Here is a 16,064-nt window from a genome sequence, read left to right on the forward strand (position 1 = left end):
TTTACCATCATAAAGTGATGCTTCTGTTTGCCACACATTTGCTAGCAGCAAGACACTGAAAGCAATTCCTTTTCTTCTGCGAGCTGATGCTACGTGAGTCGGCAAGAACTACAGGCTGACCAGAAGGAAACCTACTCAATGCTCTCATTATCCACAAATGCCATCATCCTGCTCTCTCTGCTGCATTATTCCACATCAATAAATAAAACAGCGAACAAAGAGCACCGCATAACACTTAACAACGCACCTACATCAGCTCACGTGTCAGCAAGCATAAGGTCACTTATGTTACATGAATTGCCACTCAACAGGCATACACTGCCAAAATAAAGATGACTTATACAGTGGAATAAATTCTAGCAGCAAACTGATCTTGCCCTGAAGGAAAACACTGAGGTGATCCTGAAACAAATCAGGACAACTCTCTGCTCCCATGCACATCTATCTGCTACCAAGGTCCAAAATAACCAAACCGTCTTAGCTTCACTATCATGTTGGGCTTGACTAAAAGATCCTGCAGAAACACTTGGGGCAAAAGATAACTTGGGGATTTAGATTGTAAATGTTAGCATTTTATTAGTGGGTGGGTGAAGAACAGGCATCAACCATGTAAAATTGACACAGCTGTGTAGAGGCCCAGAGAACTGGCTACAAACTAAGCAGAACACACTTAATATTTTGCCAGTTTACATTTAAAGCACTGGGAAATCTGTCCACAGCATCCCAAGGATCTGTGAGGGTGACAAGGGTCAGCTAAAATTGTTGCTTATTGAAGTTTTTATTAACAGCCTCTTGAGAGTTGTTTCTTTTTTTCCCCCTCTTCTCAAAACATTCCATATGAAACATTCCTGAAAGCATGTAGTAGATATTTAAATGCATATACACAGACATACACATGATCTATTATTAGAGCTCTTTGCAAGGATCTAATAATAGAAATGACCATAATTATGTATGAGGCAATAAGAGTCTTGCATATAAAGCATGCTTTAAGGTATCTGCATGGCTGCCACAGAATAACTATACACTAACTTGGAGAGAAATCAGACAAGCACAGCACTTTAATCTCCACAGATTTAAGTGTTTGACTTCAATTACCCCAAATCTAGCCCAAAAACAACCCTAACCCAAAACACAACAGCAGAAGCTCTACTCCTCAATCTATCTTGCAGCTCCACTGAGTAGCTTCTAGAAGAACTAGAAGTTGATGCCAGAACATGCAAATGGCACAAACGAGCTTTAGCTGCAACCTTTCTACTCCTCAAAGAAAAAAATCATATAAAATACCTACTTAATTACTTCGGAATTGTTTTGCACCTTCTTATTACAGAAGTAAACATCACACACAGCCACAGTTTAATAAGCAGAGTAACCAAATGGTAGCTTTCAGTATATACCACCATTATAAGCTGTTACCACTAGAAATACAAACGACCAACACTTGTTATAGAGGTGGTGTTGTAGTTGGCTTTGTGTCTGTTACATGTTAACAAACAACACGATTTACTCGTAAACAAAGAACTCCTCAGATCAAACACTGGCAGCATGTCACTGGAGAAGCTGTATGCTTTAACTTCCAACCTGAAGGCAACCCGACTGAAAGCACTGTGGAGATGTGCTCCAACCCACACCGCCTGAGACCTCTAGGGAATATTCCTGCCCAGGAACAGACTCTAACACAGACTTAGCTTTTCTTGTGTACTCGCTTAACAGCACTGCCACTTCTCATTCAGAACAGAGCACAGACTTAACATCCACAGCAGCACTTCTGAAAGGCAACTAATCTCTTCAATGCTGTTACAAACTTCACAACAAATCACACTTAATGATTTTTTTCCCTCCTCCTGGTTGTCTGTAATCCAACAGAGAGAGGGAGCTCCCAACTTTAATTTTGCAAAGAGGTGCTTAGAATAGATTGATAAAAATGCAACCAACCACATTCCCACTGGAAACTGCAGATAGCCGCTCGCTGACTCGCCAACATTCCTGCCTGTAGATGGCCTGTTACCGTTGTGTATCTAGCGGCTCCTATTTCCACCGCCTTGTTTGAAGAACTTCCCTCTTCCCACATACCTTCCATCTCCAGGGACAGATCACACAGGGACACTAAACCTTCACCGTAAACAACACGGCTTTTGATATTCCTGTTTCCAAAGGATCCTCCACCGCTCAATTCCTACCATTCAGCAGTGCGGAGCTGATCGCCCTGGCACAAGTCCTCTGTGCAACATGTTTGAGAAAAGCTTTGCCTGGCTGGTGTCCCGCACAGCTGAGATTTACACAGAGGTCTGCTGCCTTCCTCTGCTATTTATTTTATTTGTTGTGCACTAAAGGCTACTGCAAACAAATCGAGACACTCCAATCCCAGATTTAATACCCACTGCAGTGACATGCTTGGTGGACAAAGAGGCATCTCCTTCCCAGGACATCCCAAACTGCCAGTCACTTCACCTTCCCTCACATCTTTCCCATTGAGAGGAGAGGCAAATTATAATGAAAATAAAAGCACTGTGGAGAGTCATTTGCTTTATTCAGCTGTATAGAGGCTCTGGGATTTTTATGTAGTTAAACCTATTTTGTAGGAATTAAGATCTTCACACTACAAACATTTATTCATGCTGTCAACTTTGCTTCTGCACTGGCGCTCACCAGACTGACAACCTATGTTTTTGAGGAAAAAGCCAATTACACTAATTAGGAAGCCCGTGAATACAGCCACACACATGCAGAACTTTGCTGCATGACCTGTATGCATCTTCTTGCACAGATTTATGAATTGTAGAAGTTGGACTGCCTTTAACTGTTTCTCTCATCATTAGACTTAAAGGAATCTATAAAGTGAAAAGAATTCTCTAAGAAATAGGGATGAGGCAGAAATCTCTCCGTTCACTAAACACCATATGTTGGGGGGTGGGGGGGAAGTGCTAGAATAAACACATTTCAATTTGGAAGTGTCAAACTTTTCTGAGAGTAAAGGTAATATGGTTGTAGCATAGAGTTACAGCTCCAAGCTTCTTGGCTGTAGTAGAATATCAGCTTATTTTGGATGCTAACTTCCCTCATTTCTTATCTTTTGGCCAACTACAGGCTAACAGCATGAAAAACTCCTCTCAAGGCTATCCCAGCAGTGACCTCAAACCCAAACCAGGTGAGTCCCAGAGATTCAAAAAACACATACTAACAAAAATAAATAAATAGAATTGTAAAACGTTATCATATCCCACACAGACTCATCTGTGGGCTACACCACGAGCACGCACTAGCTGGATGATAGTGAACTGAGAAGAACAACGTGCGATACCCGTGGGGCAGCAGACGTTTCTGTCACAGCAGGGTCTCGACACCACCACAAAGCACAACTGCTTTAAAAACTAACGAGAGGGAACCACAAAGTGCTGAAGATTAGGAGAAAGGCATTAACAGACCGCTTCTGTAGGAGACCCGGAATGACCCCGGGAACACCGCCAAGAATTATTTTCTTACTGGTAGCACCGGCAGCATGCTTTTACTGCTGGGAAAGACACATGGGTGGAAGGTGGGCGAGACTGCTGGGGGACTGGGCGAGAGAAGCAAGATGCCTCTGCTTAGGAGGCAGCCCGTCACCGGCTCCTGAGGCTTACAGCAGCAATGCCTTTAACTGGATTTCAAGCCAGCACACACTGTGTCATCCATATCCTGACCAGCAGCACCCCATCAGAGCAGGGCAGAGCCCCAGACCAGTAAGGGCACAGAGGCACTGCCAGGTCTGGCAGGCTCGCCTTTCATAACCAAGTTCGGCTGCAAAAAAGGTTGAGAAATAGCATTCTAGACTTCAAAAATGCATGCGAGGTTGAAATCCCATTACCTAGCACATTGTTAAGCTCGAGTTAGACTGGTTTGGCACCTTTCAGGAACGCACTAGCTGAGCTCTGGGTTCTGCAGGGCAAGCGGTTAGGGGATGCAGCAAATGCGGTCAGGGCACAGGGAACTGGGATACGCAGGTTCTGTTCTTACACACCTAGCACTGAGTTCCAATGAAATAAAGCACAACAAACAAACAGAAACCCCACAACACCATGCAAGAAACTTCTGGGTTTTCCCTATGTCAGTTTTCCCCATTTGTGATGGGGTCACTTTAAGAAGCCAGGCCAGTACTTTTTAGGTACTCACATAAAGAAATGCAAATGAAATTAAAAAATCACTAATACGGAGAGAGGCGGGCTCGCCCCTCGCCTTTTATTCAACGAATATAGATAGGCTAAATGGCTCATTACATTTAACTCCAAGCCGCACCACCTCAGCCAAAACGTTATTTAAATAGAACGTTTCTAAGAAGCAGGCAGGGGGGAAAGCAGAGGGGAGGGATGCAGATGTGGTTGTAACTTAAGAGAGGCTCAGCTTTTAAAAGACCTTTTCTTTTTTCAGTCCGTCTCCTGGTAGCATGCCATGTAAAAAAAGGTGTCTGGCAAGCACAATCAAAAGTTTCCAGGGTTTTCCTTCCCAAAGCCGCCTCAGCCAAGAGCCGGGCGGGGAGCACGGAGCCAGAAGAAATCGCTCGCGCTTTTCTCCAGCTTTTTCTCCAACATGCCCCCTGGATCCAGACGTTTTCGGAAGGAGCTGCGGACGAGGAGTCGTCCCGCGTTCCTCATCTGCCTTGGCAGCCCCCGGCCCAGCAGCAGGGCCGCTCTCCCCGCCGGGTCCTGGGAGCAACCGAAGGGCGCGGACCTGCCGCCTCCTCCTGCCCCACGGGCACGGCTCCTCCCGAGGAGAGCCAGGGGTAGGGCGGGGGGTAGCCGCCGGCCCCTCACACACGGACACGGGCGCAAGCACCCATCTCTCCCCAGATTTTTTTGCCCCTGGAACGGCACCGGTTGTACAGCGGCGCGACGCGAGGCAGGGCGGAGGCGATGACAGCAGCCGAGCCGGCAGCCCCTGGGGGATTACCGGGCGCTGCTGGAGGGCCCGTCCCGCCGCCAGCCCCTTGCAGGGCCGCTCCCGCCTGCATGCACGGCGCCGCCCGCCGCCGAACTCTCCGCCGAGGGGACAGAACCGGTGGGGCCCCGGGGCGCCGCGACAAGGATCGGGCGGGGAGCGGACACAGAGGAGAGGCAGCAAGAGAAACTTTCCACCGAGTGCGGCCGCGTCCCACCGCAGCCCCGTCCCGCTGCCGAACAAAAGAGCCGGGTCCGGGAGCGTCGCCTTGGGGCGGCGGACGCGGCTTCCCGGGGTCGCCCCCTGAACCGAGCTGCGAGACGACCCGCCCAGAACCCCTTTCCCCCGCCCCGCCCTTACCTGGCGGAGAGCTGGTGCGGAGCGGCGGGCCGAGCCAGGCGCGGCGGTGAGTCCCGGCTAGCTGGAGCGAGTGCCAGGAGGGCTCGGCGGGGATTCCGCCATGTCAGTGATGTCGGCACCACATGGGGCCCGCAGACGGCCCACGCTACCGCGCACTCTGGAGTAGAGGCTCCCGCCGAAAACCCGGCTGAAGCGGGCGGCGACGGCGGCCGGGCGCGCCGGTCCTCTTGCCCCCGCCCCGGTGTGCAGCCGCTCGCTCCGCTCCGCCCCGGGCCCGCTGCCTCCGCCCCCTTCACCGCCCCCGGGAGCCGCGGGGGGAGCCGTGAGGGGCGGTCGCGAGGGGCGGCCGCGAGGGCGCGCGCGCGGGGAGCAGAGGGGCTGAGGCGGTGCCCGGCTGTGGTCCAGGCGGGCTCCGCCGGCTGGCAGGAGGGCGGCTGCGCTCCCCTCCGAGCTCCTGTTTCGCCTCATCCGCCCCCCACTTCTTCCCCATTTCTTCATCGTTCCTTATTCCCAGAAATCACTCTGGAGCGTAAATCATCCCAAGTTCTCCCGCCCGGTTAGCGGCCTCCAGCACCGCGGCAGAGGTCGGTGCCGTTTGTCCCGAAAAGTGCCGTTTCTGAGCGGGGAAGTCCCTCGTCCACACGGTTTAAGGCCGGGATCTCCGTGCCTCTCCACATGCCTCCTAAGCTGTCCAGCGTCTCCCTAAGCATCTGCTGCGGATTCCTGCAAAGACTTAGAGAAACCCCGGGTGCCATCAGTGCGCTCATTCCTACAGCTCCATCGGCCGGGAGCAAGAAGTTTTAGGCAAAGTCTGTCAGAGATTAAGAAACGCTCGGATTTAGTTAAATTTCTGCAGCCGAAGTGTACCATGACAGCCCTGAGGAGCCCTGGTGACCAGTTACCTCCTCAGCACTGCATCCAAGCTATGTGGGAATCATGACGAGAACTTTAATCTGGTTACAGGAAAAGCTTAAAATAGGACTCGGCCTCACCCACATCACAGATCACAGCCACACTTTGAAGAGTCTTGATTTGGCCTTAGTCCTTTGGGTAGCTAACCTTGATCTGGCCTTAGTCCTTTGGGTAGCTAACCTTCCTCTGCAAAAGCTCATTGCCCACAGCCCTTGTGCTCTGCCTTCTCTCTGCCACTGCATTCTTGAATCTTCTTTTTCCTTACAGCTTTCCTCAGCAGCTGATGTATTTTATCTGCCAGAGCGAGGTTTCCTTTCAAAAACCAGAACACCCTGTGGAGCCTTAGGCAGCCCAGGTGTATTCTCATCAGCTTCCATTAAGACCTCAGCAGAAAGCCTTTTTTTCCCCCACAGGACTCCCTGATGTTCTACTTCTTGTAAACCTCACACTTAGAGAGCAAGTTTGGCATCAAAGTTAGGTAAACCAAAGCCACCGTGTACAATTCAGCTGAGGTTTATTGATGACCAAAACTCAGGGAAAATGAAAGTTTTCTGAAATAGATAATTTCTACAAAAATAACCAATCAGCATTTTCCCAGGGGAAAGGTTGGGGTTTTTTTTCCATGTAAAATGGTAGCCAGCACTAAGTATTGTTCATTGTTAAAGGCAGAAAGTTTTGTAACAAGTAAAATCTGAAAGGGAAAAAAAATGTTTTATTGGTGACCCAAAACACTTTGATGATCCTGGGTTGGGTTACAGAGTCAGATGAGATTAATTATTCACCAGGGTGGTAAAGCCTTTACTTGGTCTCATAGAGTGTTTTGTGCAAGGAAAGATAAAGAAGAGGGACTGAAGGCACTGGTTTAAAAAAGGGGAAACAATCCCTGACCTGAGTTGGAAAATAACCAAAAATTTAAACCAAAGAGTAAATAAAATCAAAGTTGAAGAAAGAACAATAAAGGAGAGGAAGGAAGTTAAACCGCAGGACTGATTTGTAGCTTTCCTATCCGATGGGCTAGAGGAAGGCTTGATCCTCATTTGGAGAGTCAAAGCAGAGACCTTCGGGCACGGGGACATTTCCATTCTCACCTGAAACCACAGACATGGTCAAAGTCACCAAAAATAGAGCAAAACCAGCCTAGACCTAAGGCAAATACAGACCTTCTTGGAGCACCTTCTATTCAGCCACTCTGCCCTTATCAACTAGAGGAGCAGATAATGGTTAACAGCCTCTGTAAATTGGTTCTGTAGCATTGGGTGTGGTTTGTAAACCCAGAAAGATGGCAGGAGAGAGGGAAGCAAGGACTGCTTTTCTTCAGAAAGTTCCTACATAAATAACAGATAAAATGATTTCTTTAATGGTTTACTCCTCAAGCCAGCTCATCTAGGAGGAGCATTAATCAGACCAGGAGGAAGTGCCTTTTGCCCCTGAAAAAGCAAAAGGATTAGGCTGAGTGGTGACACAGTAGGGACAGACAAATTATGCTGAAGAAAATGACTGCCCTAAACTATCATCCGAATAAATAGAGAGCAAAGCCATGAACTTAACTTTTCTGTTTTGATGAGTCTGGGGTTTTATTCAACAACATGCATATTTTTCTTTTATCACAGTGAGATCTTGCTGTTTACTCAGGAAGCAAGTGGCGTCAGAACCGCAATAGTGTGTCTCTTCCATCTTCCTTCCCACGTGTGCCTGTTGCAGGGGACCAGGAGAAAGGGATGATGCTGTGTCTCTTGGACTTTTTCTTGGATCTGTGTCTCCAGGACAGTCATTCCTAAGCTGCAGATGCACCAGAACTAGACAGAAACCTCTCATTCAAGCAGGAATTGTTTAGCCATCAGACAGCAACAATTTGAACACTATTAACTGGGGCTGGATCCAAAGCAAACCAGAACCCTGCATTCTGCCATCATCCTTGTCAACCATCCCCTCCTATTTGTTGACAAATCCCAGAGAAGTGCTTTGTGAAAACTCTCTCTGTACAATGGGCATATGGCCTTAGAGATCAGACACTTGTAAAAGCTGTGAAGATGATCTTTATTCTCACGGGATGTGTTCTCTCAGGTTTCCTATGGGAGATGAGTTAAACTTTAACGATTCTCCCAAGCTGCACGTTCTGTATTCTGGAGAGCAGGGAGGCTGAGCTCTTGGCATCAGTGCTGTTTGACAGTGTACAGAGAATGTTTGGGTTGATTTGCTGAATATCATGGGTGTTTTACCTGGGGTGTGCTGCTCTGTCATTTTTAATATCACGTAGCACCAGCTATATAAGGTGGTGCAAGCACTGGAGGGACTGCAGCCACAAGAATTGTTTCGAGCACTGGATGGACTGTGCCCACAAGAATTTTCTTCCTATGTGCATTATCACATTTCTGAGCAGCCATAAGCTGTGCTGGCTTGGTACTCATTGTCTAATGGATTACATTTACCCATAGCAAGAACTCCAGGTTCAGACTCTTACTCTCAGTGCCAGCAGCAACTTGGATGGAGAAAAAAAGATCAGTACTCAGCAAGAAACACCTCAGGTGACCCCTAAGCAGTCTGAGAGCAGGTGCTACAGCATCCCTCAGTTGGACTTCGCTCTGCCAGGGAAAGGGCTCTGTAAGGGCAGAAGGGCAGGGTGCTCAAACAGCTGAATGATCTCATTACCAAACCCATCCAGAACAAAATACTGCAGCACCTCTTCTCCCTCCTCCTTGCGATGACATAACTTACTCCTTCCACAGAATAAAGATGGGACCATATAATCCTGTGTTTTATGTTAATAAACCGTTTGGGGGCCCTCATCTTAAAGTATCACAACCCATTAAAGTTGGTGTAATTTAAGCAATTGGGTACTCAAAATCACACCATGCTATCTGGTCACAGTAGTCTTCTCTCTTATCTGCGAACATAAAAGCTAAAGGCAAATTAGATTGTAGACATTAAAACATATTGAATTCTTTCAGTCTTTACAATGTTTCAAGCGAGTGCCCACGGAGAGTGGCACAAGCAAGAAGGTCTGGGTAGGCATTTGTAGGTTGTAGTTCATAATAGTCACTTTTACTGAGGGAATCCAAAGCTCTGCAGGACGCTCTTTTCAAGTAACTAGGGCATGTAAACATTTGCATGAACCAGGATTTCTATCTGTACCTCTCTATTTAGAGGAAATGAATGCGTTATTCACTCAGTGTATATTCATGGGTTTGCATTCATGAACTGAGTGAGGTTGGTGAGGAGCTCATATTCCTGGTACTAATTAGTAGAGTTCCTGCTTTTTAGGACACTGGTCAGTATTTCTTGTGCTCGACAGCACATGCAGAAATTAAACTCATAAACTCTTATTCCTGTTAGAAGATCAATGGATTAATCAGGGTAAGATTATGAAGGAAAAGTTATCCACCTCTCTTATTAGTGGGGTTCACAGCAACTTTGTGTTACACATCCATCTGTGATAAATCTCATTGCCTGTTGCACATTCTGTTATTACATTTAATGGGCAAATCCTTAACATCTTTTTCAGTGCCATGGACAGTGGTGCTGAGTGCACTCTCAGCAAGTTTGCTGATGACACCAAACTGAAGGGCAGGGATGCCATCCAGAAAGACCTGGACAGGCTGGAGAGGTGGGCACAAGCCAACCTCATGAGGTTCAACAAGACCAAGTGCAAGGCCCTGCATCAGGGTCGAGGCAATCCCAAGCACAAATCCAGGCTGGGCAGTGAGTGGCTGGAGAGCAGCCCTGATGAGAGGGACCTGGGGGTGAGAAGCTCAACAGGAGCCAGCAGTGTGCACTTGCAGCCTGGAGGGCCAACCAGAGCCTGATCTACATCAGGAGAAGTGTGGCCAGCAGGGCAAGGGAGGTGATTATCTCTCTCTACTGTGCTCTGGTGAGACCCCACCTGGAGTACTGCTATCAGGTAGTGACAGGACTAGGGCGAGTGGAGCAAAGCTGGAAGCGAGTAGGTTCAGACTGGACGTGGGGAGGTTGTTCAGCATGAGAGTGGTGAGAGCCTGGAATGGGTTGCCCAGGGACGTGGTTGAGGCCCCATCCCTGGAGGTGTTTAAGGCCAGGCTGGATGAGGCTCTGGCCAGCCTGCTCTAGGGTAGGGTGTCCCTGGGCATGGCAGGGGGTTTGGAACTAGATGATCTTTGTGATCCCTTCCAACCCTGACTGATTCTCTGATACTATGAACTTGGTCTTTCAATCTCTCAGACCACTACTAAGCAAAAAATATGTCCAGTCAGAACATATTAGAAATCATGAAAGACTCAGGGGCTTCACCAGCAGCTAGGAGAGGCCTCTAAAGACCAGTGCCATTATTCTAAAGATGTGATTTCTGGCACACCAGCAGTTGTTGTTTTTCAAGGATATTATTCTGTTAGTTATTTCTTAAGCTTCACAAAGGCATGACGGAAAGAAAATGTTCCTGCTGCTCTCTCTTCCATGAGAAGCACCATTGTCTTCATAAGTGATCTGCTTGCAAGCCCAGGACTTACACAGGGCATTTTTAACATTTTTTCGTCTACATTGGTTTTAGAAGTTTAAGTAAGTTCCTGTCTGCCAAGAGCTTCCAAAGAGCCTTGGCACTTCCCCAGTTGAAGAAGATTACACAGCAGTTGTGTTTACCCAAAACAATAACTTCTGACCACTGCACCCGAAGAAAACACTCTCATTTATTGTCTGATAACCACACCGCTCCGCAGCGTTAGTTCCACTCTTGCCAGCGAGAAGGATCTTCCTTTTGGCATCTTATAACTGTTTCAGTCTCCTTAGCACTGTGCAGTTCCTTGGCTCATTGGGTTTGGTTCGGTTTTGTTTTGTTGAAAGCTCTCATTTCAGGGCAGGCTCAACAGGAAAACAAAGCAGTATTGCTTGCATTGTTAAAGGCAAAGAGGAGAGCCACGGAGGTAAAAAAAAAAAGCTCTTCTTGGAAGATGTTGCAGATTATTCATGAACCAGCTGGAGATGAAATGTAGAGCACTAATCCTGTCCAGTTGCTCCTGGTCATGTTGCACATTCAGGAAATTCATAATTAGGTGGTTATATCCCCAGTGTTTCCCCTGCAGCACTCTTTACAACCAGCAATTTATCTTCTTTCTTGTTGTTTAAAAAGAAAAAGAAATAAACAAAACAAAAAACCCTACACAGGAAGGGGGAAGGAGTTGGGGGGGGTGTTAGAAAATACAAGCAGGAATGACTTAAAATATGCTCAGTAGTTTCTTCTTACGGTGGGAAAAAAAACCCCAAATCAGATGTTGGCACTTTTTGCACATACCAGCAAACTTGTGCTGATCCACTGCCCTTTCCTATCGTAGTACTTTTCCTCTGGGCTCTATCTCCTTCCTCTTCACAGTATTTATTTTGCTGGTTAATTTTTTTTTCTCTTTCCTTGCCAGTCGTGCAGCAGCTTTCCTGTAAAGGGCAGCCACACCTGACTGTTTAGAAATAAATGCTTTAGTGAGTAAACATTTCTTTTTCTTGCCAAATGGAAGCACTGTACATAGTGGAGGGGAAGGTGGGGGAGTAGTGATGGTGGTATTTATTTCTCACTCCCTCCAAGGTTGCCAGTGAATTCCTAAGTAGTTTCTGCTCTTTATTTTGTCTTCTGCTAGTGGTATCAGGAAAGCTTTTCCCTGCATGCTGGGAATCTTCATCCTGCACACTACAAATGGTGTTTGGACAAAAATTCTCATTCATTTTAAATCAGGCAGGTTATAACATGAAGGGTTTTGATTCTCTTCTTTTCATAGCCTTTAAATAGAAGAGGCCTTATTTACTGTTAATTACACACACGTGCAATGGGGAGATTTTGTGTACAGGGCAATCAATGAGAAATGTTGCCAGCTTTGGAAGTAAGCTGTTACCAGTGAGTCAGCAGGTTTGCTCCCTGATAGCAAAGCATTCAATAGAAGCTGTATTTATAGAGAAGCATATGCCATGGAAATTAAAAATCATTATTACTGACTTTTTCCCCAAAGAAAGAAGAAAGGAAGAAAGAGAGAAAAGAGGAAGAGAGAAAGAAAGACAGTAGAGAAAGAGAGAGAGAACAAAAGAAGGAAAGAAAGAGAGGAAAGAAAGAGAGAGAGAAAGAGAGAGAGAGAGAGAGAAAGAGAGAAAGAGAGAAAGAGAGAAAGAGAGAAAGAGAGAAAGAAAGAAAGAAAGAAAGAAAGAAAGAAAGAAAGAAAGAAAGAAAGAAAGAAAGAAAGAAAGAAAGAAAGAAAGAAAGAAAGAAAGAAAGAAAGAAAGAAAGAAAGAAAGAAAGAAAGAAAGAAAGAAAGAAAGAAAGAAAGAAAGAAAGAAAGAAAGAAAGAAAGAAAGAAAGAAAGAAAGGGAGGGGAAGGGAAGGGAAGGGAAGGGAAGGGAAGGGAAGGGAAGGGAAGGGAAGGGAAGGGAAGGGAAGGGAAGGGAAGGGAAGGGAAGGGAAGGGAAGGGAAGGGAAGGGAAGGGAAGGGAAGGGAAGGGAAGGGAAGGGAAGGGAAGGGAAGGGAAGGGAAGGGAAGGGAAGGGAAGGGAAGGGAAGGGAAGGGAAGGGAAGGGAAGGGAAGGGAAGGGGGGGGAGGGGAGCACCTGGGAAAACCAAGAAGACTATGTAGAGAACATTGCTAGTTAGAGTTCAGGAGTGTCCATGCCTGCGATTAGGAAGCTCCAACAGTGGCTCTGAGATCTGGCTTTTAAGAGACAAACAGCACACAGCAATTCCATAATGCATACAGTGAATGCACAAATAGCTTTAAAATAACAACAAAGTGCTAAACCCCTCGGGTGCTGGAATGATAGTTCCATCCTCTAGATCACAAGATGACCAAAAATCCCGGTGAGAGGGTAAGGAAAAGTCATCCCTCAACCCAGCCGTCCTCCCAAAGCCTCTCATCCAGGTGAGCCTCAGATTCATTGATGTGCGCTTGTGGTTTCCTTCCTCTTTCAGACTTTTGCTAAGGGTATTTTTAGCTGCAAATCCAGCAGAAATACACCTGGACAATGTCTTTTGGTTTGTTAATAGCCATCAGTGAACGCCTCTGGCTCCCTGGCTGACAGCATGGAAGCAGTAGGCTCACTGCTTTTGAATGGAGATGCCAGTGGTGCCTATGTACAAAAGTTCTCTTTGAAAGCATCATGGAAAAGTAAGGTGGCTTTCAGAGAAGTGTGACAGATCTCCTCAAGTTCTCTATGCATCTGCGGTAAAACAAGCTGCTTTGTGCCAGGTGGGAGCTGATATTTTTCTTTCACACAGGTGGAGTTTCAATGTATTATCTCAAACCCAAACATTGAACCAATTTATAGATTCATAGAATCATAGAATCAACCATGTTGAAAGAGACCTCCAAGATCATCCAGGCCAACCTAGCACCCAGCCTTATCCAATCAACCAGACCATGGCACTAAGTGCCTCAGCCAGTCTTTTCTTCAACACCTCCAGGGACAGTGACTCCACCACCTCCCTGGGCAGCCCATTCCAATGCCAATCACTCTCTCTGAGAAGAACTTCCTCCTAACATCCAGCCTATACTTTCCCTGGCACAACTTGAGACTGTGACCCCTTGTTCTATTGCTGGCTGCCTGGCAGAAGAGGCCAACCCCACCTGGCTCCAGCCTCCCTTTAAGTAGTTGTAGACAGCAATGAGATCACCTCTGAGCCTCTTTGCCATGCTGCACACCCCCAGCTCCCTCAGCCTCTCCTCACAGGGCTGTGCTCCAAGTGTTAAGCAAATTTCACGTTGAATTTTTCTCCATCAGTGACTTTGAGCGTCCCCAAAACTGCAGGGGAATGCACGAAGCATTGCTTTGAAAAGCAGACACATTTCAAAAGAATTTACCAAGTCACTAACTTCTCCAGACTTTAAAAGTGGTGCCTGAGATAAAGTGTCTATTTCAGGTTGATAAATAATTGAGTCTGGAATATAAATGTTTTGTTATGGCCTTGGGGGGGGAAAAAAAATCTCTCCAGCTAACTGTGCCTCAGGCTAGAACGCCTTGAAAAATAATGCTTATTTTACAAGTCTATTACTGCTTTTATCTAGAATAAATAGGCTTAACCTCTCCGTCATGCTCCGTCACATACACCCTCACACCCCAGCTCTACCCACCTTTAACGTTTTTATAACAGAGATCCAGCAGCCTGCCCTAAAGATCAACAAACCCTGGAATCATTTGTGACTAAGGGAGGAGCAACCGCTACAAGCGAGGCAAGGCAGGCAGCGTGTGGTGGTGTGCGCCCTGGCAGACCACAGCTCTGATACGCAGTGGTGTGAAATGCTGTCTGCACAGGTCTCCAGTCCTTCAGTGGCTGACAGGTCAAAGATGAACTTCTATCTCACTTGAAGGCTGACCACAGTGCTGATAAGGAACCGGAGGAACAATGGTGGCATGTTAACATAAGAAGGCAGATGGACTCTTCACGGCTTTCTGCTGTTTTCCTTTGAAGCCTTGAAGGTTCATGTGATTTAAACACATCTCGATGTGACAAGAGAACAAACAGAGTGGCTTTTCTTACCCACACAACGATTATATGAGGCTTAATTGATGGATATTTAGAAAGATGCTTTATGAGCTCCAAAAGTTGTTACAGGAGAAAGGTGCCATAGAAAAGATGTCAGTTATCCCAGTTGCAATACAAATCTCATGGCATGCAAAATAAAGATTAAACAAACATGAGAGACATTTTTAGATGGATCAACAAAGCTCCCATATATGCATTTCAGATGTTTCTTGTTCTCCTCTGCCCACATTACTTCAGCTCTAGAAATGGAGTTGTGAAATAAATAAAGAGTAATCTGCTTTGGGCTGCACTCTTCACCAGTTCCTCACCACGGAGAGTTTGTTTTGGTTTCCCCAAATTCAGCTATCTGAGATTTGCAGAGCTGATTCCCAGTGCCCACTGCACTTGAAGCAGTTCCTCTTCTCATCCCTGAGCCAAGCTACAGCTCCCAGACGGAGGCAGGACAGTGTTGGAAGCTCAGCAGTGTGGGAGGCTCAGCTCTGGCCTTCTCCTGTCCCTTGACTCAACTCTGTGCCATCCCACCCATCGAAGCAGAATAAAGTGTCAGGTGGAGTTTCTGCCCTGCCCCACGCAGGGTTGTTAAATGTCTTGTTGAAAATAGGTAAATTGTGAATGCAAGCAGGCAGCAGATAAGGAGATGTCTGTGTGTATGTGGCTGTCATTGTGACAGCCACACATCTCGTGGCACAGTTTTGTAGCTCTCATGACTGTCAGCCCCTAGCAGAGATCCCAGCCTCTCTGCAGCCAGGCAGCAGTACCAGGCTATACTTTTAGACACTTGGAAATGTTCTTAAGCCATCTCAAGATTTCCCCAGGAGTCCAGCTTGCTCTCCAGTCCGCTGCCACCCAGATTCTGCCTTCCATGCCACCTAACATGTTTCTTCAAGCTGCCTTGATCTCTCTCTCCCCATGCTTTCAGCAATCCACTTTGGTTCCCTTGCTCCATTTTTACTGCTGTATCTTTTTAACTACCCCAAATTCCCAAAGGTCCTCGGGGTTTCACAGTCTTGTGGTCCATCATGTTTCTAACTTACCTGGTTTCTCCAAGCTCTGCTGGCTGCTGAGTGAAGATGGGAAGGGGCAAAAATGCCCCAGGATCCACAGTTTCCCTTACCACAGACACCATCTCTCCTCAGACAAGGTTGTAAAGTCATGGTTACATGAGCAGTAATCCTGGATCTGTGTACTTCCAGAGTGTTTATCCTGGAGCAGGCATGTCTGCTGAATTTGTCAGAGTGCCCAACACAGTCCCTGTCAATGTGACACCTTTCTGCTAACTCTGCATCTGCTGTGAGCTTTAATGTATAGCTGGGATGGAAGTGATGGACAGTGCCTGATCTGGCATAAGGCCTGGCTGTTCAAAGTTAATCCATCAGAATCTTTAAAATAAACTGGAGCTGGC

At 46.8% G+C, this 16,064-nt stretch overlaps 1 protein-coding gene and 1 long non-coding RNA gene across 5 annotated transcripts in view; one reads left to right on the top strand and one right to left on the bottom strand.

The window, feature by feature from the left end:
• FNDC3B (fibronectin type III domain containing 3B) overlaps nt 1-5,539 on the bottom strand; it is a 269,308-nt gene extending 263,769 nt beyond the window's left edge. For all 4 annotated transcript variants that reach the window (XM_064164835.1, XM_064164834.1, XM_064164833.1 and 1 more), the window contains exon 1: nt 5,272-5,539. The gene's annotated coding sequence lies outside the window, so the exon portion shown is untranslated. The remainder of the gene's footprint in view (nt 1-5,271) is intronic.
• Nucleotides 5,540-5,642: 103 nt separating this feature from the next.
• On the top strand, nt 5,643-8,930 carry LOC135187038 (uncharacterized). The gene is made up of 2 exons (XR_010307171.1): nt 5,643-6,661; nt 7,794-8,930. It is a non-coding gene; the product is annotated as an uncharacterized LOC135187038 (long non-coding RNA).
• The last annotated feature ends 7,134 nt before the right edge of the window (nt 8,931-16,064 follow it).

This window comes from Pogoniulus pusillus, chromosome 26 (genome assembly GCF_015220805.1).
Source record: "Pogoniulus pusillus isolate bPogPus1 chromosome 26, bPogPus1.pri, whole genome shotgun sequence".
Lineage (NCBI taxonomy): Eukaryota > Metazoa > Chordata > Aves > Piciformes > Lybiidae > Pogoniulus > Pogoniulus pusillus.